This window comes from Mastigoproctus giganteus, chromosome 9, assembly GCF_048544385.1.
Source record: "Mastigoproctus giganteus isolate SK-2022 chromosome 9, ASM4854438v1, whole genome shotgun sequence".
Lineage (NCBI taxonomy): Eukaryota > Metazoa > Arthropoda > Arachnida > Uropygi > Thelyphonidae > Mastigoproctus > Mastigoproctus giganteus.
In genome coordinates this window covers 165,277,578-165,295,837 of record NC_143583.1, presented here as the reverse complement: position 1 = coordinate 165,295,837, position 18,260 = coordinate 165,277,578, and the positions used below count along the sequence as shown (strand labels likewise).

Sequence of the window (18,260 nt, the reverse complement as noted above, 5' to 3'; positions counted from 1 at the left end):
ACCCTAAACAATCAAACTAACAGTTGAAACTTGTAATTAACACTTTCATCCCAGTTAAGATGTGCATCTTCTTCTTCTGGTCACATAGCTCCCTGAGGAGCTGCTGCAGTGGCCACCAACAAATTTCTCCAACTGCATCAATCTTGTGCTCTACGAGCAGCATCTCAAAATGTCATGACCAGAAGTTCACTGATCCCATCTTTTCAGAGAGAGAGAGAGAGAGAGAGAGAGAGAGAGAGAGAGAGAGAGAGAGAGAGAGAAGTAGAAGGGAATCACCAAGGAACAGAAGAATGATAGATGATATCCAGCTCAGGATCCTGGGTGTGCCAATCCCATCCCTGTGCTCTTCGACATGAAAATTAAAAGGGTGAGGTGACAAAATGCCACCCTGCCAGACATCTTTACCGATTTTGAAAAAGTCAGTCTTTCCCATTTTGGTTTTTACAGTTCCTTTCTGTTCCTAGTACAGTATTTTAATAAGCTGAATTATATGGATTGGGAATGCCATATTGGTCATCATTTCCCATAGTTTCTCATGTTGAACACAATCAAATGCTTTTGAATATTCTATAAAACAATAAAACAACTGGAACATTGAATTCTTTGCATTTTTCAATAATCAATCATAGACTTAAGATCTGATTTCTGGTTCCTCTATCCTTCCTGAAACCAGCTTACTTAATCGAAGTGAAGAATTATACAGCAGGGCCAGTGGAGGCAGTAACTAAGATAATTTAATAAGTTAAAATTAAAACAAGAAGCTTACTCAATCTGGCATTTCTTCTTCAAGTTTTCATGAAATTGTGTTTAGTATGATTTTAAGAAGAATCTTACTAGCATGAGAAATTAGGCTCATAGCCCTGTAATTTGAGCAATTTTCATATATTTATTTTTTGGTAAGGGAATGAAAAATTAATTTCTTCCAATCTAATTGCCACTGTCCCATTTCCCAAATCTCTACAATCAATTTATGAAAAAAACTTGCCTCCCTTCACATCTGTAGCTTTAATCAATTCTGCTGGGATTTCATCAATTCCAGGAGACTTGCCATATGTCAGTTCTCTGATAGCTTTTTCAACTTCTTGATCACACTCTTGAAAACATGATTCATGATCACACTCTTGAAAACAGGGTGGCAGATTATTTGTGTCAGCAAGTGCTATGAAGAGCTGCTCACAGTATTCCAACTTCTTTTGTGTTCTCCTCTGTTAAAATTACACCCCTGGAGTCCTTAATTACATTAAATTTTGGATGGAACTTTTGTTAAGGACTTAATAACATCATACAGTGTTGTTCTGTTTGTTGTGGTATTTGACTTCTTTGCACTTTCAATTGATATAATCCTGTTTGTCCTGGCTTAAACAATTCTTAAGCCAGGACAAACATGGAAACATGGAAACCATGAGTATCAATTCCTGATACTCATGGTTTCCATGAACATCCTGGACTTTTGCAGTTCTTCTCTGTTCAATAAGTTTAAAAGTGGCTTCTGTAATCCATGACTTCCTAATCTTTTCCTTTTCTCTAATATATCTATTTGCTGAATCCTTAATAATGCTTTTTGTTTATATTAAATGATATATTGCTAGGAAAGTGAGAAACTATGCTGGCATGATAACAAGTATTAGTTGTGATGACTGAGGGATTCAAAAGGAAGACCCATGCTCTTATCTATAAGTCAATCTTCCTCCCAGTCATCACCTAGGGTACAGGCATCTGGTTTTCTAGAGCAGCTCTAACAAGAAAAAGAGGGAAACCTAATCTAATCCAGCAAATCATTATATTGACTATCACACAAGGGCCTGTACTGTCAGCACACCTGCACTGCCAGGTGCTGGCAGACACACTCCCTCTTAATTTGGATGTAATCAGAAGGGACCTCAATAACAGAATAAAGAAGCAAATTCTATCTGACATCTTAGGAATCACATTAAATATAGAAAGTGATAATAAGAGGGGAAGAAAGAAGATTAGCAAACCTGATAGGATGATACCAACAAAGGGGTTGTCATTAGAGGTTCCTCCCACAAGTAACCCTAGTTAGCCCCCACCATACTTGCCTGGCTTATAATACTACATTTATGATCACAGGTTATGGCTCCTTTAATGTCAACTTGAGTTAACCCTAGCTGTGCCAAACAGGGCTAACTCAAGACTCTTAAATGCACTTGTAGTGATGTGGATTGGGTGCCCCAATTACCACAGCCACAAAAGCATACTAATGGCAAAAATAGGACCACTCATACATAGTAGCAAGAAATTCCTCATTTCAGAGGAACAAAACTGCTTTCTCTCACTTCGCCCAGCAGGTACTTCATGACTGGGTGAAGAAACCTTACCACAACCATAGAAACATTGCTTGTGACGTAACTCCACACTAAGTTAAAACTTAGACATCTAAAATACCTTGAATGATTCAGTCTTGACCTGAACTTGACCAAAATAACTGCATAAATTGACCTTGGCCCTGTCTCATTGTGCTCCCTGCCCTAAACTAGTGGACACTGTCTAGTACAACTGACTGAATAACTGTAAGTTGAGAATGTGGTGTGTGTGCACAGGTGTTTATTTACCCCAACATGTGAGTAGTTTGGAGGCATGTTAAATTGTATAAGTTTGCATGTTAGGGAGGTATAAATGTGGGAATAAATGTGTATATTTCTTTTGTATGAAATTTGATAATGTGGTGAGTATATGTGCTTTTTAGCTCTCCTCCCCCACATGTGAGTTGCCTCTATGTATGTACATTAAATTGCATTTTTATGCAATTTAATGCACGATAGGATGTATATGTGTGTGAGTAAACATGTACGTTTGTTGTGTCCCATTATAACAAAGAATAAATGTTAGTTGTGAGCAGCACTCCATTGTTGCTGTTATGGGAGTTTCTGGTGAAATGGCAACGTAGGCCATATTGCACCTACCAAAGTAAGTGAGATTACATGAGAACTGTTCTGAAAACAGTCAGAATTGGTCATATATGTAAATTCCTTTTAGGAAGTAGAAAAATTCAGAGAGCTTATATCATTACCTATGGTGCAGCTGAGTGAAAAAGGTCCCTGTAGATTTCAGAGGGAACTGAGAGCAATCTGCCAAGCATTGATGAAAAAGTAACATGCAAGAAGTTTATGCTTTACTGTTAGTGACTGCAAGCAGTGTGTAAACTGAGGAGGCTCATTTCCTGGGAGCAAAAACAGATAAGTAAGACCTAATCAGGTTCTGGCTAGGATAACTACTTTTCTATTTTTATGGAGGCTAGAAGTCCATAACTGCAGTTCAAGTTTCAGTTGAATCAGCTTGGTATGTATTTGCTTTTACCAGAGAAGTGTCTACTATTCCATCTATAATCAGAATATCGAACTATATCATTTGTAGGCTATGCTGGTGAGATGTTTTGCAGGCTATGCTGGTGAGATGTTTTGCAGCATCATCTACACATTTATTTCCTGGAATACAACAGTGACCTTAAATCCAAGAGAAGGCAACAGTCTGCTGTTCCTCATGAAGATGAATCAGTTCAAGTCTTCTGAGCTTTAATAAACAATTGTAACATGAAGTATTTTTTTGAGTTAAGAGAAAAACTTGGAATCTGTATATACTATACTTTTTATTGATTGCCACGAGTGAAATATTTTCCAGGGCAAGATTAATGGCATGGAGCTCAGCAGTATAACTGCTGCATTCAGCCAGAAGTGGAAGAGAAACATTTCAATTAGGGAAGACAGCAGCTACACCCACTTTATCATCAGAGTTTGAACCACCAGTGCAGATCCTAGAAGTGAGATTTTTTTTTTTTTTTGGCTGATGCTATATTAGCATGCGTTCTTGCATTGTATGTCTCTATTAATGCTAATATAAATTTTGTGTATGAACAAGATCAAATTATTGAATATTAATATTTGCTATAGCACCTTTTCCCCACTGCTAAAAATATTCACCACAAGAAGGTGTGAAGATAATCTATAGGAGATGCAGATTTTTTAAGTATCTGATGATATTATGAAAGTGAACATTACAGCATTCTGTTAGCTACTGTAATTTGATACCGGTAGGTTAGACTGTTCTGGGTATGTTTCCCTAGTGGGTTGCCCATGGCAGATCATATAGTAGTGGCCAAAAAGGATGAGTGAGAAAGCTTTTAATTTTAACTGAGGTAGTTCATCAGCAACATCTTTCTTCTAATAATGAGTATTGGTATTTCTGGTGCAAGGGCTACTAGGGCCATATTGCGACTATCAACAATATGGAGGTCAGACAGGGTGATAATTAAACTATGTCAGAGGTGATCATATAGCTGTATCCATTTTAGGAAGTAGAAAAATTCTGGAAGATTTGCAACATTGCCTATGATATTATAAAGAAGAGTGTTAAAGGTTCTTGAAGATTTCGAAGAATACTGAATGAGGCTTTTCAGGCATCAGTATACAGTGCACAATCAATGAGAATGTGTTTCATTGTGAGAAAATAGTTGCAGTGCGTACATTTTGGAGGATCATCTCCAGTTAGTAGATAGAGATCGGTGAGGTGACTGTGACCGATTCGTGCTCTGGATAAGAGCACTTCTTCCTTTCTGTTTATATGGAAACTAGAAGCCCATAACTGTGGTTCAGATTTTATTTGAAGGAGCTTGTTCTGCAGTTGAGATTGCCATAGAAGTGTCCACTGTTCCTTACATACATATCTTATATAGGATCTGTAGTCAATATATGGAATGTAGCAATCTGTCGATGCTATGTTGGATGATTGTTTTGCTGCATAATCCACTTTTTCATTCCCTGATATCCCAGTGTGGCCTGGGATCCAACAAAAGATGACTACCTGCTGGTGTTCATGGATATGCATCAGCTGAGTTTTTATTGTTGTTATTACAGGATGTGTTGGTGAGAAGGAATTTTGCAAGGCTAACAGTGCCCTCTGTGAGTCTGTATATATTACACTTTTTTTGGATGGACAGATGGAGAATATGTTCTAAGGCAAGCTTGATGGCACATAATTCTGCTATATAAATGCTGCATTCAGTGGGCAGGGAAACAGAGATGGCGTTATAGGGAAAAATGGCTGCAGCCCTGACTCCATTTTCAGACTTTGATCTATCGGTGTATGCTTTTGTGAAATGTGGATAATTTTGTGTGTGAGCAGTATGGAGTTGCTGAATATTGATATTTTCAAGCGAATACTTTCCCCAGTTTAGGAAATAGCTGTCACAGGATAACTTAACAGAAGACCATGGAGGATCTGCACTGTTTGAATCTTGGAGGACTTTGTCAAGATGTATATTTCAGGTTTGTGATAATGCCAGTAGGTTGAACTGCTCTACATTTATTTCTATAGTGCATTGAGAACTGTGAATCATTAAGAATTGGGCTAATGGGATGAGCAGTTAGACTTTGAGTTTTGGCCCCATAGTTCAGGAGTAACATCTTTCTCCTGAGGCTGAGCGGAGGTTCATGCGCTTCAATATAAAGAATTTGTACTGGCGATGTTCTATAAGCACCTACAGCAATCCTGAGTAGAGAATGTTGAATAGGGGTAAGTCGTGCTAGCACGCTTTCCCCAGCAGAATCGCACACTGGGGCACCATAATCAAGGCAAGATCTGATTAAGGTTCTATACAAGTGAAGTAACATGTAACAATCTGCACCTCATGATGTAGAAGAGATAACTCTTAGTAAGTTCATTTTTTTCTGGCAAACAGTCCGCAGATGTTTGACGTATTCTGAAAAGTTCAATTTATTATCAAAAATCACACCAAGAAGATGAACAGTGTTCACAACATTAATAGGTTGTGAACAGTGTCCGGAAATACACTTAAGATTTTCTTAAGTGTATTTCCGGATCTGGGTGAATCTTTCGTTTGTGGTGTCTCCATAGCCAGGTGGGCAGGAGCAGCAGTGCATAACACACGCTTCTTGATTAAACTGGGGTTCGAGCCCGTGACCACCAAATACAGAGGGTGCGGAAAGGTCAGGGAATGACCACCGCATATCCCTGGAGCAATATGGCCTTAGTTGCTAATGCTCCTAAAAACCAAATAACAACAACTTTCGTTCGTTACAGAAATGAATGATACTTGATTTCTGATAAGACAATTGGTAGCCATTCTGTGCCATCCATAGTTCGATAATATTAATTGATGTCTGCAGTTGCCTCTCAATAAAGCTCATGTTTTCCGAACTGCAAGATACAGTCAGATCACCAGCATAAAGGTATGAATTCACTGTACTGGGAATAATTTTGGTCATCTGATTTATTCTTATTGCAAACAAGGTTGCACTAAGAACAGAGCCCTGAGGAACTCCTTCTTGTACATATGTTTTGGAAAGGACTTGTCGACAGCAAACTTGAAAGGTCCTCTGCTGTAGGAAATTCTGTATGAAGTAAGGTAAGTGGCCTCTCAAATCCAGGGAATGAAGATCTCTCAGGATACCAAAATACCAAGTTGTGTCAAAGGCTTTCTCTATATCGAGACATGCCATGACAAGCTGTTTATTTGGGATAAATACATTCCTGCTTTGATCATGAGATCCAGGGACGATTGTTTTTTTCTGAAACCAAACTGATTATTGGATAGCATATTTTGGGAATCTAAGTACCATGTTAGTCGACAGCGTATTATTTTTTCTAGGGTTTTACTTAAGCAGCTGGTGAGAGAAATGGGTCTATAATTATTAGGAATAGAGTAATCTTTCCCTGGTTTGGGTATTGCCAGTACAAAAGTGTGAACGCCAGGAATTGGGGAATGAATGTTCCACAAAGATGCAATTGTAGAAGGTCAGCAGCAAAGATAGTGATTTATTATCTAGATGTTGTAGCATTATGTAGTATATTCCATCAGGACCAGCAGCACTATTCTTTGCAGCAAATAGAGCTTCTTGAAGTTCTAGCACAGTGAGTGATTGATTGTACAGTAGAAAGGATTTGGTTCTGAAATTCAAATGGCATTTTTCGGCTAAGGTCTTAATCTTCTGAAATGATGGTTCGTATGCCGTCGATTTAGATAACTGTGAAAATACTGTCCCTAGGTCATTTGCAATCTCTGCAGGAGTAGACAGCTCCAGCCCATTCCAGGTGATAAATGGGGAGGACAATGGAGGAAATTTTCCATTTAATTGTCTTATTTTTCTCCATATAATTCTCACGTCAGTATTTTTAATTTCGGTTGCGAATCGAATCCAAGTCTTTTTTTTTTTTTTTTTTTTTTTTTTGCTTTCTTCCTAATCTGGCAGGCCTTAGCTCTAAGTTTCTTGTAGTTTATAAGGGTAGCAGTGGTACGATATTTGCGGAATAAATTCCACACATGGTTTTTTCCTTTTTTAGCATTCTTACAGTCCTCATTCCACCAATAGTTTCTGCTTCTACAGATACTTGACTGTGATTGTGGGATTGCAACAGATGCAGCTGCAAGGATCTGTTTTGTAATATAATCGGCAGCTTTGTCAATTGGATGATATCAATAGCCTGATTGTCGAAGGAGACATGAACTTTGCCCAATCTGCCTTGGAAAATTTCCATTTTGTGCTGGTTTCTGAACTTATGCTGTGTGAAGTTTGTATTTTGCTGATTACTGGACAGTGGTCACTGTTGAGCAGATCATCCAGAGCTGTCCACTCAATACTAGGGAAGAGGATCGGAGAGCAGATAGAGAGATCTATTGCAGAGACTGTTCTTCTTGGGAGGTGGAGATAAGTTGGTGATCCAGTATTTAATATGGTTAGATTTTGTCCATCAACAATTATTTCAATGAGTTGTCTTCGTGCATCTGCATTGGGAGATCCCCAGTGACGCCACCCAATAAACAGAAAGGGGTTGGCAACTGCAGAATGAGATTGTCAAGTTTTTGAAAGATACAAGATTAACTGAGCAGCAGGTAGATAGAAACCAGTGTTAAAGTAATGCCAATCGCTATTCGTGTGGCAACAGCTTCAATAGCAGTTTGCAGCGGAATGTGTTTACTAGGGACTCCTGAGTATGGCAATCCCTCCATGAGCATTAGTAGTAGTAGGTCTGTCTTGCTGAAAGAGTATAATTTTTTATTGAAGGAGATGACTGGGGTGTTAAATATGTCTCCTATAAGCAGATTCCAATTAGATTATGGTTCATAATTATCTCGTGGATGTCTTCAATACTGCAGCGAAAGCCTCTGCAGTTCCATTGAACGATGATTTTCATTGTTTGGATTTAAATGGTCAAACTTTGTCTGTCTGCTTTTTGGAAGTCTGTTTCAGGCGGTCAACTTTCATTTTGTCACTTTTTGAAAAAACAAGTCTGGTATCCATTTCATCTTCGGGATGGATTTCCGGAATGGTTTCATTTTCTTTTTGATTGCAAGTCTCATTTTTTGTGTCCATAGGGGAAGAAGATTCAGCATGCTGTTTGTTAACAGGATCGGAGTTTTCTCTTTGAGTAGGTCTTATGTAAGCTGCATGAGCAACAGGTGGTATCGTGACTGGCATGTTACTGGATCTGTTTTAAGTCAGTTGCTTTGAGGACCTAGGTACGGAAGAGAGTATAGATTGAGCCCATTTAGAAATAGAGATGCTTGGCAGAATTGATGTATCAGTCTGAACTGATATTGTATGAAAATCTTTTAGCAACATCAGCATATGTATGTTTTGGCATCTGTTGCTGTATTTCTTTTCTCACTTCTAAAAATGACTTCTTTTTTTTTCTCTATTTTGTACTTCTGGATTTTCTTTTCATATTTCCACTGTCACATGTTTTAGAGAAGGCTGGGTGGTTGCTTTTACAATTAGGGCAGAGTGAGGACTGATTTACAATTAGCTTGGGCATGCTCCTTTGAGCCACAGTTAGGGCATACAGCATCACCTCGACAGACCGTTTGGGAGTGTCCGAATTTCTGACATTTATAACATCTTATTGGATTTGGAATATACAGGTGAATGCGGCAGTTCAAATACCAGGCTTTCACCAATGAAGGTAGGTTTGGTGAACTAAATGTCAGTATGATACTGCGAGTTGGGATAAGTTTACCATCTTTCTTCAGCATAATTCTTTTCTCTTGTGTTACCTTCTGATCTTGCAATTCATTTACAATTTCCTCCTCTGAGATATTCATTAGGTCCCATTCTAAGATGACACGTTTGGAGGTTTTGAGTGTAGCATGTGGTGACACCTTGACTGGAATTCCAGTGAATGTGGCAAGTTTGAGAAGGGACTCAGAGTGTTTAGAGCTGGTGGTCTCAACCAGTAAGTTGCCAGATTTAAGACATCTCACCATTTTCAGGGAACCTGCTACACTTTCCAGACATTTCTGTATGAGAAATGGTGATAGATTGCCTATGGCCTGATTCGTTAAAGAATGAAGACCAGGAAACTTGGATGTTCTACTCTGCAAGCATTTCTCTTCAGTCTCTTTCTGTTGGTTGCATCATCATCGGGTTGGTGCAAATACATTGAATTTGCATTTGCTGTCTGAATCGGGGAACATTGTCGAAATCCATGTTTTGCTCCTTTTGGCCTTGGGGGTTTGCTTTACCACCCAGGTTTCCAGCCCCGCCACGGGGAGGCAGGAGCAGTGCCACGGGGAGGCAGGAGCAGTGCCACGAGGTGACCAAGCAGCTGAGTTAGTAAGTTAGTACTAATAGAAAAAGAGGTGGATTTCCTTTCCGGGACTCTGCCTACTTCTTGTAGTGCGAAAGGGCTACTCAGATATAGAAATCAAGAAAATGGTGTTTGAAACTAAAAATAGAAACTGTTCGCTTAAATGCTTTCAGAAACGCACTAGAATCACTTGGCCATGGAATGCTTGGCATCTGGGGCCCTAATAATGAGTGGAAGTTCACGAGCCTCAACATGTAGATTTTGAACTGCAGATGTTCTGTATGCATCTAGGGCAATGCTAAGTGCAGAGTGTTAGATGGGGACAAGCTGTGATAAGGTACTCTTCCTAGCAAAGTCAGAAACAGGTACTAAATAGTCTAGCCAAGATCCAATTAGGGACCTGTATAAGTGGAGCAGGAAATAACAATCTGCACTCCACAATGTGCTAGAGATATACTGAAGTATATTCATTTTCATAATGCAAGTAGTTTGTACATGTTTGATGTGCTCTGGGAAATTTAGCTTCTTACCAAAAATTAGTCTTAGGAAATGAATCCTGTTCACAATTCGCTTGGCCATGGAATGCTTGGCACCCAGGGCCCTAATAATGAGTGGAAGTTCACAAGCCTCAACACGTAGACTTTGACTGCAGATGTTCTGTTTGCATCTAGGGCAATGCTAAGTGCAAAGTGTTAGATGGGGACAAGCTGTGATAAGGTACCTAGCAAAGTCAGAAACAGGTACTAATTAGTCTAGCCAAGATCCAATAAGGGACCTGTATAAGTGGAGCAGGGAATAACGATCTGCACTCCACAATGTGCTAGAGATATCCTGAAATATATTCGTTTTCATAATGCAAGTAATTTGTACATGTTTGATGGGCTCTGGGAAATTTAGCTTCTTACCAAAAATTAGTCTTAGGAAATGAATCATGTTCACAATTCGAAGAGGGTGATTGGCCAAGTGTAACTCAAGTTCAGAATGCATTTTGTGCTCATTGCAGAAATGTTGTTGTTGTTATTTGGTTTTTAGGAGCATTAGCAACTAAGGCCATATTGCTCCGGGGATATGCGGTGGTCATTCTCTGACCTTTCCGCATCCTCCGTATTTGGTGGTCACGGGCTCGAACCCTGGTCTAATCAAGAAGCGTGTGATATGCACTGCTGTGATGCAGAAATGCATGGCTCTAGATAAATGGTTTGACAGTCTGTATATCCATTCAGTACCAGCCATAGTTCAATATTATTTATTGATATTTGCAGATGCCACTCAATGTGGTTCGTATTCTGGGAATGACAGGATATGGTAAGATGATCAGCGTAGACATATTAGTCTACAGTGTTTGGGATGCTGTTTATTTGTATTGCAAATAAAATGGTGCTGAGAACAGAGCCTTGTGGGACTCCGTCATCTTGTCTTTGAGAGGGAACCTGTGAGTATCTAACTTGGAATGACCAGGTTATTCCAAATAGTCTCTCATATCAATAGAATGGAGAGCTCCTACAATGTCATAATACCATTTCATATCAAAAGCTTTCTCTAAATCAATACATACTAAAAAGATGTTGATTCCTGATAAATGCATTTATGTTTGATTCAGCCTTTACCATTAGATCTAAGGAAAATCGAATCTTCCAAAAGCCAGACTGATTATTATTGATTATATTTTTTGGACTCTAGGTATTATGTTTGATGAGTATGCACCACTTTTTCTAATGTTTTACTCAAGCAGCTGGTTAGAGAAATCTGTTTATAGTTGTGACCTAAGACTATAAAATAGTCTTAGACCAACTATAAAATCTGTTTATAGTTGTGACCTATCACTAAGCCAGAAAAAGATAAAATGATCTTTTTCTGGCTTAGTGACAGCTATTATACAGGAATGTCTCCAGTAACTGGGGAAAGTATGTTCAGAAAAGCTTCAATTGTAAAAGTTTAGCAATGATGAAAAAGATTTCTGATCTAGATGGGTTTTTTGAGGTATTTATGGATTCTTTCAGTTCAGAGAGCATTAGTGATTGGTTAGAGGGTAAATGACAGGTCATACTGAAGCTTAGTTTGAACCTCCTCTCAATCAGTGCCACTACACCCAACACCACCACCAATCAAAAATTTATTTCACTGTTAAAGCAGCACAGAGTACCAAAACATTCATTTTATAGGGAGATTGACGACCCATTGTAAATCTTAAGTAACTGATGGTTTGATTTGATTTTGGCATAATTTTCTGACTTTTGTTTCCCACTTCCCTTCCTTCACTTGACACATCCCGAGTGCATCATTCAACAGATAATTAGGATTGTGTAAGTGAAAGAGTTCTCATTTACGGCATCAATTTTTTTGAAATGATGGCTGATATGCAACTGAGGCAGACAATACAGAGAACACAGTTCCTGAAGCATTTTCAATATCTGCAGGAGCGGAGACCTCCTTTCCACTCTAGTTTAAAATGGATGAAGGTAACATAACGTATTTACTATTTAGTTGCTTTATTATTTTTGAAATTATTCTGGCATCAGTACCTAGTTGATGGATGAAGCAAATTTTATCCAAAATCCTTTTTTTAGATTTTTCTGGATATAATGTACTTTGGCTCTAAGCCTCTTATATTTATTAATATACAGTAAGCACTGGTTATAGTGATTACGTTTGTAAATTTAATTTTGATTCTAATAAATGGCGATTCTAATAAGCAAAAATTGGCAAATGTTATCCAGAGGCTATAAAAATAAATATATAAAGCACAAATTTACACTTTATTACCAAAGGTCTAAAAGGTTAACTGCAGCCATTATCAACCCACTGCAGGATGGACACCTCCTCAACAATTCATGCTGAGGGAAATGGACCATAATCTGCCACGCTGGTCCAGTGCAGGTTGGCAGATCAGCCGCATTTAGCAGTCAGGGGCTTGAAACCCGGTCTACTGAAAGAGTGTGTGCTACTGCACTGCCGCTCCTGACCACTCGGCTACGGAGGCCTGTACCAAAGGTCTATTACCAATTAAATGATACATGAAAATCAGAAGAATATCTACAGGTTAGCCAAATAAAAATATACTTATGTATATAGCTTAATTAATATACACACATTAATTAAACATAACACTTTGTAATATGATTATAATTTAAAACAGTCACTTATTTTAGATTGCTTTAAATCATCACTACAAAGTCTATTTATATTATTTTTCAATATTGTATAACAGTCTATATTCACAATCACTTACACCAGTTTCTTCCAACGCTCTCCTTAGGACAGCTATAGCGTCACGAGTGTGCCGTTTTGTAACTGGAATTTGTTCGGGTTTATCTTCATTTTCTTCCTCCTCCTCGGCAAAATTATCAGAAACAGACTGGGCAATTCCTTCATCAGTTAAAGCTGTAGTACCATGTAGGTAATCATCTATGTCCACCCAATCATCCTGTTCATCCACGTCTTCAGGTTTTTCAACGTGATCAGTATCGTGACTTAGTTGACCATCATGAATAATTAATCCAATTTTTGAAACAGTTGCTAATACAGGTTTAGGAAACTTCATTCAGGTACTCACTGTCATAGGAAGTGCATCTAGAACAGTTATCTGCTTTGCGATATTGGATGATGTTCCCAAACCTTCATCTATAGACTAGATGATTCTTCACCTTATATCCAATCTCTAAAAGGCCTTAAAGGTTTCTATTATTCCCTGGTAAAGAGGTTGAATCAGTGATGTGGTATTTGAAGGTAGAAAATACTAATTCAATGTTTTTTAAAGTCAACTTTGGATGAGCTGGGTAATTGTACAAACCAATGCAATTTTTTTGTTTTTCTTATCCAATTTGAAATCCCATTCACGAAGATAATCTTCAAATAAAGAAGCTGTCATCCAAGCATTGGTATTATTGGCATATACAACAGGCAGCTGTTTTACTCTTTAAAAACATCTAGGCAATTTACTCTTGCCTATAACTAACAGCTTCGTCTTGATTGTTCCTGTCATGTTGCATATAAAAAAACTGTAATCCTGTCCTTGACCTTCTTTCCTGAAGACAACAGAGGAATTTTTAAAAATCATGCAGTGGTCTGGGGTAGCCCTGTAGTACAACCGTTTCATCTGTATTAAAAATGAATTTAGGATTATAAGTGCTTAACACAGTCTGCCAAGAGATTTTCAACCAGGTGTCAGCTGCAGAACCATCGGAATCCTGTTTTTATCCGTGAAGTTTTTTTGTAAACAGTATCAGGCCTCTCCTTCCATCTTTTCAGCCATCCGTCCATCACCTTAAACTCTTCATGTAGTTTTTCAGCAAAATCATTAGCTTTTTGAAGAAGAATGCTATCCGTCCGTGACCTTAAACTCTTCATGTAGTTTTTCAGCAAAATCATTAGCTTTTTGAGGAAGAATGCTACAATTGATTGGTGCATTAAATGAGCTGGCCTGTTTGAACCAAACAAGCTGTTGTTGTTGTTGTTTGGTTTTTAGGAGCATTAGCAACTAAGGCCATATTGCTCTGGGATATGCGGTGGTCATTCCCTGACCTTTCCGCATTTGGTGGTGACGGGCTCGAAACCTGGTCTAATCAAGAAGCGTGTGCTACGCACTGCTGCTCCTTCCCACATGGCTACAGAGGCACCGACCAAATGAGCAGAGCTTCATCTATCATTTGGCATTTCCCTTCACGTTTCCTTTTTTCTGGTTTCACTATTCACAATAGCGGTTAAGGTGTGAAGGGATTTTAACAATTTTGATAAAGATGATTGAAGCACTCCTAATTTTATTGCTGCTTTCTTTTGAGACATATTGCCTAATTTTAATTTCTTGTATGTTTCTATAATTTTTAACTTATATCTACAGATACAAATTCACTCTTTCCATTCACTGACATTTTTTATTGTGGGCAGTAAAATTTAACACACAGTAAAAAAGATAAGAGTCAATCAATAACAAAGCACACACACACAAGGAACTAACAGACACATGCAAGTGAGACAAAGTTTAGATATAGAAATGAAGAGAAGTTTCAGTGAAGGGGGAAACATGTTTCATCATAATAACATGAAAACACAGCATTCCAGCTATCAGTATTATCGCAAATGCAATAAGATTGAGTTTACTACCTGTTTATTGCACTAACAGAATTGCATTAACACAAAGCCCCAATAAACCGGAAACTGCAAATTGTTTTTATTGTTTTATGGTTGTGACCTCTATAAATGTGACCTCCAGAAATGTGCTTTAGAAAAATATCACAGAGGCATTCAAAATTGATTCTTATAACCGAAAATGTGATTCTAATAAATGATGAAAAGTGTAGGTGCATTTTACTGATTTGAATTGGTTCTTTGAAATTTGATTCTATTAAGTGGCCGATTCTAATAACCAGTGATCATTATAACCAGCACTTACTGGAGGCATGGCATGGGATTACTGACACTGACATCAGGTGGTCTGGCCAGCATGGGATTTCCAGTGTGCAAATAGCCTGATAATGACTCCCCCACCCACAGTGTACTCTGATTATATGACTATACCACTCCCACTAATACCCAGTGCTTGCTGAACCCTCTCCCTGCCTCCCATCCCAAACTTTTCACCTCATGGGCCCTACTAATCCAATACTTTTACTGCTCTCAATAGTCTTCCCCTCCATTTAGGGTAGGTTTCATTCTACAGAGGTGCTTCTCTATCCCCTTAACTTATGAATTCCTAGTGGAAGTCTTTCAGTCATCCACCTACTTCACCTTCACCTATACTTCATTACTCAACTACTGCCCCTGCACTCCTTTCCAACAAAAACTTCTGTTGGTTTTTTTAGAAGGCCCCCCTGGCAAGCTCAGGCAATGCTAGAGTTCACCCAGCAGAGAATGCTATCCCTATTACCTGTCCTGGCTCCCCATACCTGGTATGGTGGTATGGTAACTAGGGGTTACCATACCACCTAAGATAAGAATAAGCTAAGAGACCAAGAGACATAGGCTAAGACACTAAAGTTTTGGAAATGGTGGAAACCGAGTTGATGTCTTTAGAAATTCGATTGCCGCTGCTCAGACAATACTTTCTGTGACACAGTTAACTGAGTTCATTAATTGGCTACTGGCTGACTGTGTTGGTATTAAACTTTGCCAGGCGTTCGAAGGTATTCCTGTCAGCACAATTGATCTTCCACCATGATGGGTGGTATGGTTTCTGTTTTGCAAAGGGAGGATCAGAGGCAAGTGATCGCTACCATAAAGATTATCTTCAACCTCCCATGCACAAACAAGGAGAGAAGAAGGGAGCATATACACATAGAAGGAACAGGTTATTATTTTTAAGTATACACTTGATCGTCCGAGCAACTATATTGATATCAGAACTATCACACAGAGTACTATATCCATTAAAAACCCAATAATAGAAAAGGCGATAGCAACTGCATAATGATATCATTAAGGTCTGCCTGAGGAATGTCATTCCCAGGTAGCAAATAGATGGAGCAAACTGTTATAAGAAACCTTGCTGTAAGACAAACTTCTACTTCCTCTAAGTTAGTAGAAAGTGGCATTGCTTGAAAAGGCATACTACAAGAATGGCACCTCCTCTGTGGGCAGGCCCATCTCCAGCTCTGTCTTTGCAAATAACTGAACAGTTACACAAGTGAGGTTTCCTCATTTGCCTTTAAATACATCTACTGCAAGCAAAAGCAAGTTGCCTCACATATATGCAGAAGGGATTAATTTCATCATTATTATTTCAATGAAATCCACAACACACTTATGCAGGAGGGATTCATTTCATCATTATTTCAATGAAATCCACAACACACCATTGCAAGAATTTGAACGTGGCCATTATTTAGATTTGTTAGGTTTATTCAGCAGTGTCCAAACTGCCGACAGCATTGTCTTCTCAGTCCTGGATTTGTCCATGTTTGAAAAGAAAAGATACCAGCCTTTTCATTATTTTCCCCAGAACAGAAGTTCCGGGAAAAATAAAGGAGTCACTGGTTAAAGAATCATTACAGGATCATCTATACAAGACTCCAGTAATAATTACTTAACGAACCCAGCATGGGTTCGTTAAGGGAAAGTCTTGTCTGACAAATCTGATTAGATACTATGATGTGGTTACAAAGGAACTGGATGCAAAAATAATTTTAATATCATATACTTGGATTTCACAAAAGCTTTTGATACTGTTGTGCATGGAAGACTACTGTACAAGTTGGAGCAGTATAGTATTAAGGGCAAGTTGCGACAATAGATAAAAGAGCGGTTGAGTGGGAGATGACAGAGAGGGGTAAACAATGGACGTTGCTCTTTGTGGACTAATGTTATTAGTGGAGTCCCCCAGGGTTTGGTGTTGGGCCCACTGTTGTTTTGTATATATTGATGAAGGTAAAAAAAAAAAAAAAAGCAAACTGCAGCCATTATCAACTCACTGCAGGATGGAAGCCGCCTCAACAATTCATCCTGAGGGAAATGGACCATAATCTGCCACACTTGTCCAGTGTGGGTTGGCAGATCGACCACATTTAGCAGTCATGAGCTTGAACCCCAGTCTACTCAAAGAGTGGGTGCTACAACACTCTCGCTCCTGACCACTCGGCTATGGAGGTCTACTTTTGATGAAGGTATATCAGGCTTAATGTCCAAGTATGCAGATAATACAAAGGTTGGTAGGGTTGTTAATGACAGTAATGGCAGTGTGCTACTGCAACAGGATCTAAAAAAGTTGGGCAGATGGACTGAGAAGTGTCAACTGAAGTTTAACATTAACAAATGCAAAGTACTGCATATGGGCACAAGTAACCCAGAGAAATGTACCAACTGTGTGTACTCCTCTAAGGTTGGTAGAAAATGAAAAAGACCCGGGAGTAATTGTGCAGTCAGATATGAAGTTTTCTGAGCAATGCAAACAGGATGTCAGAGTAGGTCATGGGGGTATTGTCAATGATATACAGGAATTTTGCTAGTAGCGAAAAGGAGGTGATTATCCCTTTGTATAAGGCAATGGTCAGGCCATGCCTCAAGTACTGTGTACAGGTCTGGAGGCCTTAATTTAGGAAGGATGTACAGTTACATGAGCGTGTACAGAGAAGGGCAACAAGATTGGTGAGGGGAAAGAAGGGGTCCTCTCAGCAAGAAAGGCTTAAATTTGCGGATTGCAGTGGCTGGAGACTAGGCACATGCAAGGTGATCCGATTGAGGTGAATAAGGCCTTGGATCAGTTGAGCACAATGAATTCTGATGGGATTCTTCTGCTTGCTCAGATTACAAACCTGAGGAGATATAAATTCAAATTGAGGAAACACAGTTGTAGAATAGATGTATGGTATATACAGCAGCCAACATACAATTACAGGCTAAACTAACTACACTTCTTCAAACAAAAATGCTCTCTGCTTTACTTCACACCTGTAGAATAGTCTCTTAGACTACTGCACTGCAGGTCCCCGGAATAAAGAAATATGCTAGCTGCCAACTTTTGACTTTCTAAAAGCTGGAGATCACACAAATGTAAGAAGCAGGAAAACAGTAGAATTTTGGGACAAAATAGAAGATTTTTTTGCAAAAAGCAGGACAGCTTCCAAAAAAACAGGAGGAAATGAGATTTTAAAGGAAAAGCAGATATTTGAAAGTCAACACTGCACTATAAATTAAATTTCACTGGAAAATTACACACTAAATATTAAAATACAGACACAGGATTGTTTACCATTATAATATACTTTAAA

General features: G+C 38.7%; 1 protein-coding gene across 1 annotated transcript in view; it reads right to left on the bottom strand.

The window, feature by feature from the left end:
- The window catches only part of LOC150080869 (voltage-dependent calcium channel type A subunit alpha-1-like), a 1,489,217-nt gene that overhangs the window by 1,294,483 nt on the left and 176,474 nt on the right, over window positions 1-18,260 (bottom strand). The gene's annotated exons all lie outside the window — the stretch shown is intronic.